This window comes from Ornithorhynchus anatinus, chromosome X1 (assembly GCF_004115215.2).
Source record: "Ornithorhynchus anatinus isolate Pmale09 chromosome X1, mOrnAna1.pri.v4, whole genome shotgun sequence".
Lineage (NCBI taxonomy): Eukaryota > Metazoa > Chordata > Mammalia > Monotremata > Ornithorhynchidae > Ornithorhynchus > Ornithorhynchus anatinus.
The window spans coordinates 98,323,791-98,342,126 of NC_041749.1; the positions used below are offsets into that span (position 1 = coordinate 98,323,791).

Genomic DNA, 18,336 nt, shown 5'->3' on the forward strand with positions numbered 1-18,336 from the left:
TCACTGCCTAGTGTGCTGTCCAGGCAGGTGCATGCATGTTGATGACAAACCACTTTTGTTTCCTCCTCTCCCTGTCCCTCATTTTTTCTTTCTCTCACCTTTGCCTTACCTTCAGTCCCAGTCCCTACAATCGGTCCAATAGACTCTGCCCATTCCCTTCAAGTCCCATTAACATGGACCCAACCATTCTCCCCTTTCTCTTCGGTCTCCATCTGCTCTCCGCTTCGGCCTCCTTACCTGAACTCTTTCCAGCTCTGCACTGATATGAGCCCTTCTTATCTCCTAGCTCCTTAGTCAAACGCTAACTGCCTTTGTTCTTTGCCTATTGTCAACTTGAGCCTGGTTCCTCCCACTGGGCTCCTCTATCATCCTTCTGAGTTCTCTGGGCCCCGCTCCCCAACTCTGCTTTTGATGTACTCCTCTGGGTTCCTCTATCCCCATGGTCCCCATCTGTAGTTTTTGGCTTTGGCCTGCTTGTTCCTGGGTGGCTGCTTGCCCACTCACCCCCTCTTCTCAGTCAATCATTCAGTGGTATTTATTGAACACTTACTACATGCAAAGCACTGTACTAAGCACTTGGGAGAGTATCGTCTCTCTCGTTCACCCCACACATCCTATCCGTTACCAAGACCTGCCGGTTTCACCTTTACAATATCGCCAAGATCCGCCCTTTCCTCTCCACCCAAACGGCTACCTTACTGCTACGGGCTCTCGTTATGTCCCGGATAGACTACTGTGTCAGCCTTCTCTCTGACCTCCCTTCCTCCTCTCTCGCCCTGCTCCAGTCTATTCTTCACTCTGCTGCCCGGCTCATCTTCCTGCAGAAACGATCTGGGCATGTCACTCCCCTTCTTAAACAACTCCAGTGGTTGCCTATCAACCTCCGCTCCAAAGAAAAACTCCTCACTCTACTAGGCTTCAAGGCTCTCCATCACCTTGCCCCTTCCTACCTCTCCTCCCTTCTCTCTTTCTACCGCCCACCCCGCACACTCCGCTCCTCTGCCACCCACCTCCTCACCATCCCTCGGTCTCGCCTATCCCGCCGTCGACCCCTGGGCCACGTCCTCCCGCGGTTCTGGATCGCCTGCCCTCCTCACCACCGCCAAACTGATTCTCTTCCCCTCTTCAAAGCCCTACTTAAAACTCACCTCCTCCAAGAGGCCTTCCCAGACTGAGCTCCTCTTCTCCCTCTACTCCCTCTACCACCCCCCCTTCACCTCTCCGCAGCTAAACCCTCTTTTCCCCCTTTCCCTCTGCTCCTCCCCCTCTCCCTTCCCAACCCCTCAGCACTGTACTCATCCGCTCGACTGTATATATTTTCATTACCCTATTTATTTTGTTAATGAAATGTACATCGCCTTGCTTCTATTTAGTTGCCATTGTTTTTACGAGATGTTCTTCCCCTTGACTCTATTTATTGCCATTGTTCTTGTCTGTCCGTCTCCCCCAATTAGACCGTAAGCCCGTCAAACGGCAGGGAATGTCTCTATCTGTTGTCGACTTGTTCATTCCAAGCGCTTAGTACAGTGCTCTGCACATAGTAAGTGCTCAATAAATACTATTGAATGAATGAATATATGAGAAGCAGCTTGCCTTAGTGGAAAGAGCACGGGCTTGGGAGTCAGAGGTCGTGGGTTCTAATCCCAGCTCTGCCACTTATTAGCTGTGTGACTTTAGGCAAGTCACTTAACTTCTCTGTGCCTCAGTTGTTGTTGTCTTACGCTGTCGAGCCGTGTCCTACCCATAGCGACGCCATAAACATATCTCTCCCAGAATGCCCCACCTGCATCTGCAATCGTTCTGGTAGTGTATCCATAGAGTTTTCTTGGTAAAAATCTGGAAGTGGTTTACCAATGCCTCTCTCCGTGCAGTAAATGAGTCTTTGCCCTTGACTCTCTCCCATGCCACTCTGTCCAGCACAGGGGATTTTTGACTTGTAGCAGAATGCCTTCCACTCGCTAGCCACTGCTCAAGCTAGGAATGGAATGGATATGCCTCTGCTTGATTCTCCCTCCTGTAGTCGTGACTGGTAGAGTACTGGAAATCCTCCAGGTGCAAACCTGAGAGGGGATGCCTCAGTTTCCTCATCTGTAAAATGGGGATTAAGACTGTGAGCCCCATGTGGGACAACCTGATTACCTTGAATCTACCCCAGCACCTAGAACAGTGCTTGGCACAGAGTAAGTGCTTAACAAATACCATTATTATTATAACAGAATTACCTGACATGTTGCTTATCCATAATGAGCTGATAGTCGAGAGGACTGTATCTCCTGGCCCAGATAGCCTACTCTGACCATTGCCATCTTCCCGAATAGGCTCTTCCCCCTTGCCCACCTTCCTCCTAGCATCTGACTTCACACAAACAATACATGTGAGGGATGAACTAAGATGTAGATGTTGCTTTCACTTTTTAAAATGTGTTATTCTTGGAAGAAGACTGGTAGGGAAATACTCTGCTGGATAGGTTAAAGTTTTTATTTTCCAGGAAGTTAACTGTGATGAGCTTTTAGAGAATTTACGAAAAAATCCAATAATTTAAAGATTTAGCAGCTCTCACATGCATTGTGGGAAGCCATAAACAATGTCACTTACACGGTTCTACTCTTTGGTTAAAATTTTGATGTATGGATCAGGCAAAAAAAGTCATTTAGTCAGTCAATCTTATTTATTGAGTGCTTGCTGTATAAAGAGCACTGTACTAAGCACTTGGGAGAATACAATATAATAATTTAACAAACACATTCCCTGCCCACAATGAGCTTGCAGTCTAGAGGAGCTGGACTATAAATATGAACAATATTGTTTTTTCTCCTCCACATGGGCAATTAGCTGCTGATATTTTTTCCCAATATAATCTGTTGGAAAACCAAAAATGTCATCCAACTAAAATGACTAAGGATGGTAAAGTCCTGAGTTTGAGAAACTATTGGGCTGGATTCTACAATTGAAATCTGTGTCTGCAATTATTCTAAAACAGTTAGCATCTAAACCCAAATCTTCCAAAAAAGAATGCAAGGTGATTTACAATGGTCCCTAGTAGTCCAAAGTGTAAATGTAGCTTCTAAAATGGCCTCAATGAACTTCTAGGTGCATGTACTAGCAGCAAATTAATACAGATTTGATACACTTGAAGCATCCTTTTATGTAGTAGTCAGTCCACCAATCAATCATATTTATTGAGCACTTACTGTGTGCAGAGCAGTGTACTAAACGGTTGGGAGAGTACAATATAACAATATTAACAAACTTATTCCCTGCCCACATGAATCATACTCGGAAGATGAAACAAAAGAGTTAAATAGGCCTGTTGTACCTTGCACCCAAAATGTACACTTTTTGTAACAATCTCAAATTTAAAGAGCTATGCAGTAGCATCATATTCAAATATAATAATAGGACAGCCATGTTTTACTGAATGAGTTCTCCAAGGGAGTGAGTATAGATGGAGACCAAGAACTGAACCATGAGGGACCCCTTCAGCTACAGGGTGGGAGGGGGAGAAGGAGCTTACGAAGGAAACTGAGAATGATCGACTAGAGAGATAAGAGGAGAACCAGAAGAGGACACAGAGTCAGTGAAGCCAAGGTTGGATAATGTATTGAGGAAAAGAGGATGGTCCACAGTGTCAAAGGCAGCTGAGAGTTCAAGAAGGATTAGGATGGAGTAGGAGCCATTGGATTTGGCAAGAAGGAGGCCATGGGTGACCTTTGAAAGGGTGGTTTCAGTGAAGTGAAGGGGGCGGAAGCCAGATTGGAAGGGATCCAGGACAGAGTTGGAGGACAGGAATTCGAGGCAGCGAGTGTAGGCGACTTGCTCCAGGTGTTTGGAGAGGAAGGGTAGGACGGAGATGGGGCGATAACTGGAAGGGGCTGTGGGGTCATAGGAGGGTGTTTTTAGGATGGGGGAAGATGTGGGAATGTTTGAAGGCAGTGGGGAAGAAGCTGCTGGAGAGTGATCAGTTGAAGATGGTAAGGAGGGGTGAGAGTTTTTATAAGGTGGGAAGGAATGGGGTCTGATGCACATGTGGAGGGGGTGGCACTTGAAAGGAGGCAGGAGATTTCGAGGAAAGGTTTGCCCAATTTGAAGAAAGGCTTAATTAGATCTCTTACCCTATACAGAAAACTAATAATTAAACCAAAGAAAACTTCTAGAATATATACCATGTAAATGATAAAATGAGAAGCAGCGTGGCTTAGTGGAAAGAGTACAGGCTTGGGAGTCAGAGGACATGGGTTCTAATCTGTGCTCTGCCACTCTGCTGTATGACCTTAGGCAAGCCACTTAACTTCTCTGTGCCTCAGTTCCCTCATCTGTAAAATGGGGATTAAGACTGTGAGCCCCACATGGGACAACCTGATTACCTTGTATCTATGCTAGCACTTAGAACAGTGCTTGGCACAGAGTAAGCACTTAACAAATAACATAATCATTATTATTATTAAAATTCCTCCTTATTTGTGGCTTGGGGAATTTATTTTATTTAGCCCTGTGATTGAGGGCCAAACAATTTTTTAACAGAGGGCAAAAATGTATTTCCACTATACAAAATGTATTCCTTTTAGGGATAGCAACAGTCAAAATAGGTTGCTTGAAGGAAAGAGTTAAAAGTACCATTGACCATTAACTGTCATTTAAAGATGAGGCTACTGCAGTCAGCACAATTCACACTGGATTTCATGCTGAAATCAAGACATAAAATTGAGTTGTGATGGCTTAAGTCACTAAGTTGACACTTTATTGTCTGACTATGGCTCCTGGCAGGAGAGAGCTACCATCACACCTCGCCTAGAAATGGGTTTGGGCCCATTGAAACTATCTGAATACATAGCAGCAGCAGCAGCAGCCATTACAGAGACGTTGATAATCTTTCACTATGGGGTATCAGATTAATCAGCCTAATTATTCAAGTATTAGTTTCTATGAATGCAGAATAATTACTGATCATGTTCAAATAAAATAAAACCAAGAGCCAAATGGTCAGAGTCCTGGTTGACCTGTTCCATTCAACTCTGGGCTATAAGTCACAAAAAACAAGAATTGTGTAAAAATCACGTGGTAAAAATCATGTGGCCTAGTGAAAAGAACTTGGGCCTAGGTTCATGGGACCTGACTAATCCCAGCTCTGCCACTTGTATGCTGTGTACCTTGGGCAAGTCACTTTATTTCTGCCTTAGTTTCCTCATCTGTAAAATGGGTATTAAAAACCTGTTCTCCCTCTCCCTTAGACTGTCTGCTCCTATGGGACAGGGACTCTGTTTGACCTGATTATGTGGTATCTACCCCAGTGTTTGGTACAGTGCTTGGTAGAGAAGCAGCGTGGCTCAGCGGAAAGAGCCCGGGCTTGGGAGTCAGAGGTCATGGGTTCGAATCCCAGCTCTGCCACTTGTCAGCTGTGTGACTGTGGGCAAGTCACTTAACTTCTCTGTGCCTCAGTTACCTCATCTGTAAAATGGGGATTAAGACTGTGAGCCCCATGTGGGACAACCTGATTCCCCTGTGTCTACCCCAGCGCTTAGAACAGTGCTCTGCACATAGTAAGCGCTTAACAAATACCAACATTATTATTATTATTATTAAGTACTTAACAATTGCCACAATTATTAATTATTATGCAAAACAAATTTTAACTGCTTTTGGCCACTTGCCCCTCCTTTTGAGAGAGCAAGGGAATAATTAGGAGTGCAAGTGAGTTATTTTTAAAATGTCAGGATTCAAAATACTGGATTCAATTGAAAAGTTGAGTTGTAGATCCATTCTCAATTTGTACCTGACTTTTATAAGTTCAAGTGCGATGCACTTGAAAATGTCAGGAAGAGTTCTTTTATGAAGTTGCACATGACTTTTGCAGTACAGACCACTCTGAAGTGATATTTGAAAATCCAGGTGCTAATTCAGAAAGGAGCTGTGTTAGGAATATTTGAGTGCAAAGGAGAGGAAATGCCAGGTGCAAATCCATTGCAAAAATAAGCTTGCAATTTATTTATGCAGATCAACAATGAGTGGAAATTTCCAGATATACCAGAGAGAAGCCCTCATTCAGAGCCTAGGAAAATGTACTCTAGAAAGTCAGAGCTTCATGATTTGCATATCAGACTTTTCCCCTCCCTGCTTCTCTCCCTGATCACCATCTTCAACCACATATTTTCCAGTGGCTACTTTCCATTGCTTTCATGTATCCCCTGTACTTAAAAAACCCTCCCTTTACCTGCCTGTCTCCCCCGATTAGACTGTAAGCCCGTCAAAGGGCAGGGACTGTCTCTATCTGTTGCCGACTTGTACATTCCAAGCGCTTAGTACAGTGCTCTGCACATAGTAAGCACTCAATAAATACTATTGAATGAATGAATGAACCTCACAACTCCCTTCATTTTTTGCCCCAATTCCCACCTCCTATTCTTCTCCAAACTCCTTGAGTGAGTTATCTACACTCATCACCTCCACTTCCTCTCTTCCAACTCTTTTTGGACCCCCTGCAATCTAGCGTCCACAACATTCACTCCACAGAAATTGCCCTCTCTAAGGTCACCAATGACCTCCTTCTTGCCAAATCCAATGGCCTCCACTCCACCCTAATCCTCCTTGATCTTTCTGCTGCCTTCGAAACTGAGGAGCACCTCCTCCTGGCAATGTTATTTACCCTTGGCTTCACTGATATTGTCCTCTCCCGGTTTTCCTCCTATCTCTCTGGCTGCTCCTTTTCAGACTCTCTTTCACAGGTTCCTCCTCTGCCTCCCACCATCTAACTATGGGGGTCCTTCAAGCCTCAGTTCTGGATGCCCCTCTATTCTCCATCTACACCCACTACCTTGGAGAACTCATTCACTTCCATGGCTTCAACTATCACCGCTACATGGATGATTCCCACATCTATCTACCTCTCCAGTCCTGCTCTCTCTCCTTTCTCTGCAGTCTCACATTTCCTCTTGCCTTCAGAACATCTCTACTTGAGAATCAGGGTGGCCTAATGAAAGAACATGGGCCTGGGAGTCGTGAGGTAAAGGGAGGGTTTTTTAAGTACAGGGGGATACATGAAAGCAGTGGAAAGTAGCCACTGGAAAATATGTGGTTGAAGATGGTGGTCAGAGAGAAAAGCAGGGAGGGTAAAAGTCTGATATGCAAATCATGAAGCTCTGACTTTCTAGAGTACATTTTCCTAGGCTCTGAATGAGTCCATCTCTGCCACTTTTCTGCTGTGTGTCTTTGGGCAAGTCATTCAACTTCTCTGTGCCTCAGTTACCACATATGTAAAATGGGGATGTAATTCTAATCCCTCCAGTTTAGACTGTGAGCCCTATGTGGGACAGGGACTGAGCCCAATCTGATTATCCTCTTTCTATGCCAGCACTCAGAATCGTGCTTGACACAAAATAAATGCTTAACAAATTAAAAATATCCTGCCAACACCTCAAACTTAAAATTTCCAAAACGGAACTCCTCATCTTCCCACCCTAACCTTCCCCCCAGCCCGCCCCCCCACCCCCCGACCACTAGACTGTAAGTTTGTTGTGCACATGGAATGTGTTTGCTAACTCTGTTGTACTGTACTCTCCCAAGCTCTGCACACAGTATGCACTCAATAAATGCCATTGGTTGATTGACTGATTTTCACCCAAACTCTGTAGACACCACCACCATCCACACTGATGCACAAGCCCTTGGAATTATCCTTAACTCATCGCTCTCATTCAACCCACAGATAATAATAATGATGGTATTTGTTAAGCGCTTACTATGTGCCAAGCAATATTCTAAGCACTGGATTCAATCTGTCATGAAATCCTGTTGGTTCTACCTCCAAAATAACCTCTAGAATCTTCCCCTTCATCTCCATCTGCACTGCTACCACACTGTACAAGAACTTATTTCCTGCTTTGACTACTGCATCAGTCTCCTGGAGGACTTCTGCTACCCCTTGCCCACATCCTCCCTCTGGCCTGGAACGCCCTCCTCCTTCTTATCAGACAGATCACCATTCTCCCCTCCTCAAATAACATTTCCTCCAAGAGGACTTTCCAGACTAAACTCTTAATTTCTCTTACCCATCCTCTCCTCTTTATTGACCATGAAATTAGCAGTAAACCCTGAAAACGTTTTGATACAAACTCCAGTCCCACAGCACTTACATATATATCTTACACTCTACTATTTCCCCTATCTGTACTTTATTTTGATGTCTACCTCCCCTTGTAGACTGTCAGCTCCTTTGGGCAGGGATCCAGTCAGCTTCATTGCATTATATTCTCCCAGGTGCTTAGTACAGTAATCTGCACACAATAAGTGCTCAATAAATATCACTGATTGACCAATTTTTAAGGTTGAATAATGAATTTTCCTGGGACTGAGAGGGGTGAGTCATGTTACACTGAGACAGACTCTCCAAGGGCTTCACGCACTCTCTGGCTGAAATTGAGGTATTTCTGGAAGATACTCTTACAGGCAGGACTTTTTTTTTTACTATATACTGGAAAGATTAACCTTGAATACCATAAATCTTGAGTTGCTTATATTTTGGAGGGTATCTAAATTTAGTTCTGCAGAATTATAGGATCGAAGGTGTGGTACACCTTGCAGTCTAATTTGCACATAACCCCATATCCTAAATTTATCCATCCTTCAAATTTTGAGAGAATGAGCTAAAGGCAACACGTATTTTTTGCATTTTTTGTTCATTTCATAGCCCAATCCCATCATAAGCATTCCAAATAATTAGTATGCCGAAGAGAAAATTTGCTAAATGGGACCCTGGTAATCTGGAGGGGTCAATGTTGTTCCTGAAAATGCCTTGTCATCAATGAAGAGCTTTCCTGTGATATAATAAGCACTTTCTAAAGAAAAGACCCAGTGGGATACATCAGGTCAAATAATACAACAACAACAACTATTATAATTATCATGATTATCAAGTCCAATTTCTTTGGGAGTATTGCAAATCTACAGGTATACCCAAAATACCTGGCCAAAGAAAGCAAATAGAAATGTTTTAAACTGTTTTCTTTCATAGCCTATAAATCAAAGCCATCCAAAACCACCAGTCCATCTTTTGAAAGGAAATTACTTAGGAAAACCCTTTTCCACTTCTTATTCATTTCTGCTTTCCTTGGCTAAAGATGGCCAAATGGATTTTCCTGAAAAATCACACCAACGTCTCACTCTGAAGCTGTCACCTTGTAAGTCAAATTTCAGCCCAGGGCAACTTTCTTTTACAGCAGAGAAGTAAATCTCTTACGATTGGGGATTATAATAGAAAACTCTCAGACAGACCCTTAAACATAACCATGCCTGTAGGTGCTACTGTAAATTAATCAGGAAGAAATTCACACATCAGACTACGAAACATTTAAAACATGGATTCATTTCACAGAAGTGGAGTAATACAGCAGTCTTCAAGGAAACCAAAGGTATTACAGATTTCATATAAATTAATCCATCTAATTCCAAAAGCTGATAGGCCACCCCAATTGGAAAAAATAAAAAAAATTTTAGTCACTTCAATCTTCGTTAAGTATTTCATGCTCTGAATAAAAATTTTCTAATTGCCTCAGTAAGACTGACTTTTCTTCACTCCAGGGATTTCAACAATTCTTATATCTTGTGCCCCTCTCGTCTCAAGGTTTCACTTGAACTGCTACTTAAAGAAGCAGTTGGATAGAGCATGGGCATGGGAGTCAGAGGACTTGAGTTATAATCCCAGCTCCATCACATGTCTGCTGTGTGACCTAGGGCAAGTCACTTCACTTGGAGAAGCAGCTTGGCTCAGTGGAAAGAGCATGGCCTTTGGAGTCAGAGGGCATGGGTTCGAATCCCGGCTCTGCCACTTGGCAGCTGTGTGACTGTGGGCAAATCACTTCACTTCTCTGTGCCTCAGTGACCTCATCTGTAAAATGGGGATTAAGACTGTGAGCCCCACGTGGGACAGCTTGATTCCCCTGTGTCTACCCCAGCACTTAGAACAGTGCTCTGCACATAGTAAGCGCTTAACAAATACCAACATTATTATTATTTTCTGTGCTGCCTCATGTGGGACAGGGCCTGTGTCCAATCTGATTACCTCATATCTTAGAGCACTCAATCCCTTTGCCCCCTCCTACCTTTTTGATACTTTTGGCATGGGAGGGAGGATGGAAAGAAGGGAAGAAGGTGGAAGAAGACAGAACCCTTCAGAAATCAAAACTGAACAATAAACCAAAAACATTATGAGGTCCAGGTGTAACCCGCAATACAGCCGTGATAAGTTCCTTGAAAATGTGGACATATAATGAACTGTGGGACATCCTTTCTTAAGCTTCTTGATAGCAGGGATCATCCTACTCACTCTACTGTACTTTCTCAAGTGCTTAGTACAGTGCTCTTCACTGCACTGAGTAAGCACTCAGCAAATATTATGGCATGACTGTCTTCCATGTTATAAATCAAAATCTATTTCAAAACCTCTGGGAAAACAATATAAAATCATTTCAGGTACTACATACTGTTGCATGAAACATCCCAATTATTGCTTAATCTTTTTAAAGTAATTCAGAGCATAACATCACAGCATTAACTACGTGAGGAGTTGTAGTATGATTAGGTGATGGTCAAAGTAACACAGCTTCAGTAAGTGGGACATGCAAGGAGAATGAATAATAGATGGACTCTCAAGCAGCTGCTATAAGGTGAACTGGAAAGAGACAAAGTGCTTAGCACACAGTAAGCACTCAATAAATACGATTGAGGCAAATGCTTCAAGACAACAAGGAATTATCTTTCCATGCACACAGTGTGGAGGAAGATGGTGGTCACGCATGGGCCTTTTCAACCACATCTGCATGAATGAAGACTGCCACGATAGAAAATGAATTTAGCTGCAGACACTCCTTTCACCTTCTCTCTAGGAAGTCACACTCATAAATAATTAGAAAAGCAGCTTGGGCCTAGGAGTCAGAAGACCTTGGTTCTAATCCTGTCTCTGCTACTTGTATGCTGTGTGACTTGGGGCAAATCACTTAACTTCTCTGGGCCTCAGTTCCCTCATCTGCAAAATGGAAATTCAATAACCATTCTCCCTCCTACTTAGACTGCGAGCCCCAAGTGGGACCTGATTATCTTTTATCTAACCTAGCGCTTAGTACATTGGTGAACACATAGTAAGTGCTTAACAAACATTATCATTACTATTATAAAGCCACTGTTTTGGAATGTATGATCAATTAGATTAATGTCAGGTAACAGGGAGAACTCAGGAAAGTTCGCTGTATTGCTTAATGTAAAACAGGGTACAATTAGTGTACATTAAAATGAAAGAGCAATAGATCACAGTAATCAAAAAACGATGCATCCGGTAATAAAAAGATAAGGCGACATTTTATTTGTGAAACATTCCAAACTAAATGGTCCAAGTTCCACCTTCTTCAAACCCTTAAGTGAAAATCCACTGAACTATTTTTAAGGGGGACTTGGAGTACACAGCTGCACCCAGAGATGAGGTAATGGGAAGTGGTAGACAAGAGAACTTAGAAAAAAATGAAGGAGAGAACTTTTGCTTTGTTCTTCAAAATGGTGATCAAACTCTAGCAGAAGAGAAGCTTTTTCCTGCCAACTTTTTATCTTGCTATTTACATAAAGACTTAGGCAAGGGATTCCATTCTCAAATATTTGTGAATAAGCAGATAGAATTACCAAGGCCTAGTGAGAAATTTAATACTTCTCCTGAGTCCAGGGGGAGATTGGATAAATGCAGCCTGGCACTTAACTTTAATTTAAGAACTTCAGATTTAATTTATGCCACAGCACTGAATAGAAGTCATCTGTGCTGAATTCTGTCGTCTGACACGAATACTGAAATGATATTATCCCAGCCTAAAAGGGAACATAAAATAATGTTTGAAGCTTTCATAAAGTCTCATGTCATATTTAGATGTTTCACACTGAGTGTGGATGGTAGGCCACTGTATAATATTTAGCAGGATTTTGCAAGATAGCATTTGTGAAGTAGCAAACATTATAAATATATTCATGATGGAAAACAGCACAACCTAAGTTACTGTTTCTTAAGAAACAATTGGAAAGATATAGTAAAAAGGAGAATACATTGCAAGTTACAATTTACCAGCCCAAGGCAAGAAGATCTACATTTATTTTTGTTCGATTGTTAGATTTGTTAGTCACTTTGGTCAAAATATGATACACTTTTTTTTCCTTTAAGGACTATAGCCCTGTTGAGAGCAAAGGTGCTAATTAATGGTTTCTCTCAAGGGCATACGTTACCAGTAAATAGCATGATGAAATACTAACAGCGAAGAACTTAGCAAGTTGTAGGGCCTATTTATTTAATTCTCAGTGTTCACAAGGAAGAACTATAGAGCTAGTTTTGGTTAAGCAGAGTTGAACTTTGATTTCCTAACTCCAAATTTAATCATATATTAAATATGCTATGTTACCTTTGAACTTAACTTTAGCTCTTGCAGCAAAAATGTACCAACCTCAACTTTTTGTGGATATTTTGTTTCTCTCTGAGTGCACAGATTTGGTAAGGTTTAATGCAACTAAAAATGGCTTTTCTTTGGTCCTCCTTACTTGTTCCTAAAACATATTGGCTTACAGCTTATTGAAACAATAGCTTAAGAAAAGTTTACTGCAACTGTAGGAGTCACATCAGTTGCTAAAGAAATGGAGTTATCAGGGAGAATTATGGAAACTTGTGGCTAGAAATATTTTGGGAAACCCACTGCCCTAAGAGTTCACCTCAGAATTGGAGACTGTCAGGAAAGAGGATAAAATTAATAGTTCATTGAACCATCTAAACTCAATCTCTTTTATAAGGTGCTATGATTGTTGTCTTTTGAAATTACATCTTTAGTTTTTCCCTGAGCAATGGTAAGAGGCATCTTGAGAGGATTCATTATTCATTCAATAGTATTTATTGAGCGCTTACTATGTGCAGAGCACTGTACTAAGCACTTGGAATGAACAAGTCGGCAACAGATAGAGACAGTCCCTGCCATTTGACGGGCTTACATTAGAGATTGGGGAGTCAATTTTGATGTTGTGTATTAACAGAGACAGGTGTAGACCATTCAATAGCTGTTGTTAAAAAGATAAAGACTGAAAGACATCGGGTATCATTATCCACAGTATGAAACAGGTAGGGAAAACCTGAAAAAGCTAAATTATTCTCAATGGAAAATTTAATGTCAAGTATTATGATCGGTTATAAAGATTAGAGGTGCTGTTCCCTGCACTTCTCTGCTGAAACTAGTATCCTCAACTTTGTTGGACAGGGATTGTCTCTATCTATTGCCGAATTGTATATTCTAAGCGCTTAGTACAGTGCTCTGCACACAGTAAGCACTCACTATATACGATTGAATGAACTGATTTGGAGCACACACGAACACAAGCACCATCTCTGTAGTAAAGGAGCAGACTGCTGAGAGACAGCAGTAGTAGACAGACACTTGATGAGTGACACTGTGGAGAGGGGTAATGTTCCTTTAGAGGATATTTTTGAATATCAAGAACAGGTACATTTGAAAGCAATAAGCAGTGGCATTATCGGAATAAGTTACTACTTAAGCACCTACTCGATAAATACGAGAACACCGAACACTGGCAGAACACTAAACTAAGTGTTTAGTAGACTACAATAGAAGTAAAAGACATGGTTCCTGCATATTAGCCTTTCCAATCAAATGACGGTATTTGAGTGCTTACTGTGGGCACAGTACTGTAATTAGCAGTTGGGAGAGTATAACACAATAGAGTTGGTAAACATGTTCCCTGCCCACCAGGAGCTTACAGTCTAGAGGGGAAGAAGCATGGCTGGAAACTCATAGTCAGTAAGCATCACCTTTAGATCGATCAATGGCATGTACTGAACCCTTACTGGGTGCAGAGCACTGTACCAAGCATTTGGGAGAGTACGGTACAATAGTGTCCGAAGACATGAGCTATAGATCTGTACCCTTAAAGAGCTAGGACGCACACACAAATGCAGATGTGTGTGATTACATATACACACGGGTGCACGCACACACTCAGAGAGGCGGGGAGAGAGAGAGAGAAGAGAATCAAAGGCAAAATGTGAGAGAGAATGAAAGACATAATGTGAGAATGAGAAGATAGCAAGAGAGGAGAGAGTGCACCTTCCATATGCTTAAGGCTAAAATACAGGTGAGGTAATAATAATGATAATAGCATTTAAGTACTTACTATGTGCCAAGCACTGTTCTAAGTGTTGGGGTAGTAGATACAAGCCAATCATGTTGGTCACAGTCCCTGTCCCATATGGGGTTCATAGTCTTAATCTTTTTACAGATGAGGTAACTGAGGCACAGAGAAGTTAAGTTACTTGCCCAAGATCACACAGCAGACAGGTGGTGAAGCTGGGATTAGAACCCAGGTCCTTCAACTCCCGGGTCCATGCTCTATCCACTAGCATGGCTTAATGGAAAGAGCCTGGGCTTGGGAGTCAGAGGTCATGGGTTCTAATCCCAACTCCACCACCTGTAAGCTGTGTGACTTGGGGCAAGTCACTTCACTTCTCGGTGCCTCAGTTCCCTCATCTGGAAAATGGGGATGAAGACTGTGAGCCTCACGTGGGACAACCTGATTACCTTGTAGTTACCCCAGCGCTTAGAACAGTGCTTGGCACATAGTAAGCACTAACAAATACCATGATTATTATTTATGTATTACTAGGCCAAGCTGCTTCAAAATGATTGATTGATAATTGTAATATGTAGTATAGATACTAGAATTAACATCTACTTCAAATGGCTTATCTATCAATAAATCATTGGTATTTATTGAGCACTTAGTGTGCTTGGGATAGTACATTATAACAGACTTGGTAGAAACGTTGCCTTGCCCTCAAGGAGCTGACAGTCTAGAAGGGGAGACGGACATTAATATGAATAAACCACAGGTAGGGAAAGCAGCCAGGTATAAGGAAATGCACATTAGTGCTGTGGAATGGGATGCCTATCGAAGTGCTTAGAGAGTATGGACCCAAGTGCATAGGTGAAACAGAAAGGAGGGAAAATAGGGTGGGAGAAGATGAGAGGTGAGTCAGGGAAGGCTTCTTGGAGGAGATGTGATTTTTGTAGGGTTTGGAAGATGGGGAGAATAGCGGGTCTGTCGGATGTGAAGGATCACGGTATTCACCAGTACTGTCTTGTGAAAGAAAATACTGTTTTGTGACAGAATCTTTTGTATTTCAAAGAAAGTAATGTAGAAAATAGACACTTCTCTCTCAATGGGTTGAAATATGCTACATGCCCAGAAGCATGAGTGTCAACCTACAAACACTTAAATGCTAGAGATCAATTTACTAAAAATACTAAAATTCCTTACTGTATTTTCATTTTTTGACAATGAATGTAATTTTACAGCAGATTTAAAAAAATTTATATGTAGAATTCCAAAAAGAATGCTACCTGAATAAACAAATACTACAGCAAAATAAGCCTCAATGAAAGATGCATGAACAAAATCACAAAAAAACCAAAGAGAACTAGGTGTGGTTCAGATGCTACTTCTAACTTTACAAATTCATATTATTTTAGTAATAGTGCCTTATGGATCCAAGGGCTACAATCAAATATGTAGAATTACTGTATCACTGCCTGAGACTTTCTAACAATCAAAGCGCAAGGGTCTTGCCTGCCTTGGTTCCAGATGCAGAAAGTGTCAGTGAAATCAATCAGGAAATAAAATCAATGCTAGGATATGGCTGTGCTAGCAAAGTGTTTTCCAACTGCAGATAAATGGGCTCCCCGTGATTTCCATTATTATAGCTGACTTTTTTTCTTGGAATGATTAAAAGGGAACCGAACAGCCCATTTTTTGCCAATATGGTCAGGCCTATTACATCTACATTAGGCATAACACAAGGCATGATTCACTGTTCAATGAGGAGCAAAGAGATCCTGGTTTCACCTGCACTTTCACACCAGGTCTTTATGAGGCAAGATGTCTTTACTGATTGGAAGTTTCACCAGAAAGCCCTGTTTTAGCCACAATGCAAGCCTGCTACTAAGAATGTAACAAATGTTAACTCGCAGGGGAAAGGTATATGTAACAAATTTGTATACAAATTTGAATCATTTGTATCATTATCATTCCCCATTTTGATGGTAAGAACTGAGGTTCAAAACTTCGTCTGCCAGCAGTAGAAGCAAGAGACATTTAAAATTTTTTTTTTCAAGCCATGAAGCTCAATTGAAATTGCATTACCCATAAAATATTCAGATTAAGTCACTTCTCATTTCTATACTACAATGCCTTTACTTGAAATATGGGGAAAATATCTCCAAAAGGAGGACATCTTGTTTCACCACTTTGGTTGTCAAATGATATTATTGACTAGAGTATCTGAAAAAGAGCCCAGGAAAAATGGTATTGTCTGCAAGGACATTCCAGGATAGGTAAGGACTTGGAACGGAGCACTATGCTAGCCTGTTATCACCTGTTTCCTTTTTCCTGCTCCTCCTTCCCTTAAGGGTCACACCTTGAGATTTCTATTTGTGTTTTGCAGTCATTTTTTGAAGAGCTTCTGGAGATTTTTGAAAGCAAATCCCCCAAATGAAATCAAGTTTGGCCTTTGGTTGAAAACAGTATCTAAATGAACTTGAATTTCAAATTAGGACTCTTGATTTTTGAGCTTTCTGAAGCCCACAAAGAAACACAGCCCAGTGGATTGTCACCCTGAAATCTCAGATCTACTTTAAAAAGTGTACAATAAAATAGATGAACAAAAAGGAATTTTCACGGGAAAGAGAACAGCCAAGATGGGACACCTTTCAGTAGCGAAACTAGGTTTTAAAGACCCAATTTGTTTGAAGGGGAACCTGGAGAGATATGAAGGGATACATGGGTAACAACCTAGACATAAAATCACCTACTGGACAATGATACAGAGGCTCCTCACTAAAAGATGGGAGTAAAGGAGGAAAGGCTGAAAGGATTACTATGGTTAGTCCCATAAATTTAGGTCTCTAAATCTGTATGAGGAGAGGAAAAAAGTTTCAGAGAGTTTTGCCTGCTTAACAGCTTTGTGATTCAGGGATCTGTTGGGGAGTAACACAAAACTCCCTACAACAACTGTTTTCTCTCTCTCCTTCTGATGGATGATGCATCTTGCAGACAAGCTATACAGAGGTCAAAAATGGAAACTCTTACCATGTGTAGCTACTGTCGGGTGCAAGGAGGATGGGATATTCCAGGATAGTTGCCAGTGATACATACACTTTTGAAAATAGTGAAGGAGAAAGATAAAGCCTTAGTCTCCTTTTGAAAAATGCAAACATCTGCTTCAAATGGCTTATCTATCAATCAATCAATCAGGGGTATTTATTAAGCACCTACTGTGTGCAGAGCACCATACTAAGTGCTTGAGAAAATACAAAATCACAGACTTGATAGAAACGTTCCCCTGCCCTCAAGGAGCTGAGAGTTTAGAGGGGGAGACAGACATGAACATGAATAAATAAATTCCAGATATGCCCATTAAGTGCTATGGGGCTGGCATAAAGGCTGTGGGGCTGAGGGTGGGGTGAAGCAGTTTGGCTTACTGGAAAGACCCCAGGACTGGGAGTCAGAATTCGGGACATATCCAGGTAATAGGGCAATGCAGAAGGGTGAGGGAGTAGATGAAAGGAGGGTTTAGTCGGGGAAGGCCTCTTGGAGGAGATGTGACTTTAATAAGGCTTTTTAGGTGGAGAGAGTAGTGGTCTGATGGATAGGAATGGAGGAATGGGGAGGGAGTTCAAGGCCAGAGTCAGGACATGGGCACATCAGTCCTTAGGTGCTCTACCCACAGCAATTTTCTGCAGAAGGCCTCTTTGGAGCCCATAAATGAGATGTTGCTGGAACAGTAGCTCAGGTGTGTATGTTGGAAGGGTGGGGGAGGAGGGAGCATCGGGGGTGGAGGGGGGGAGCTGAAAGCTGCCCCTGAAATAGTGTGGTGCACCTCCCACAGTACAGCATCACTATATTAAAATATTTTTTAATGGTATTTGTTACTACAGACACTGTACTAAGCTCTGGAGCTGGCACAAGATAATCAGGTTGGACACAGTCTATGTCCTACATGGGGCTCTCAGTCTTAATTCCCATTTTACAGATGAAGTAATAACTGAGGCACAGAGAATGTAAGTGCCTTGCCCAAAGTCACACATCAGGCAAGTGGTGGAGCTGGAATTAGAACCCAGGTCCTATGACTCACAGGTGTTTGGTCATTCCACTAGGCCATGTTGCTTCTCATTTATGGAGCATCTACTGGGACCTGTACTAAATGCTTGCAAATATGCAAATGAAGTAAAAGATCTAGGTCCTGCCCTGAAGGAGTTTACAATC

The 18,336-nt window shown here is 41.9% G+C and overlaps 1 protein-coding gene and 1 non-coding gene across 5 annotated transcripts in view; both read right to left on the minus strand.

The window, feature by feature from the left end:
• The window catches only part of CNTN4 (contactin 4), an 893,626-nt gene that overhangs the window by 320,524 nt on the left and 554,766 nt on the right, over positions 1-18,336 (minus strand). The window lies entirely within an intron of this gene.
• On the minus strand, positions 1,933-2,070 carry LOC114806913. Its single transcript, XR_003754966.1, has one exon. It is a non-coding gene; the product is annotated as a small nucleolar RNA SNORA7 (small nucleolar RNA).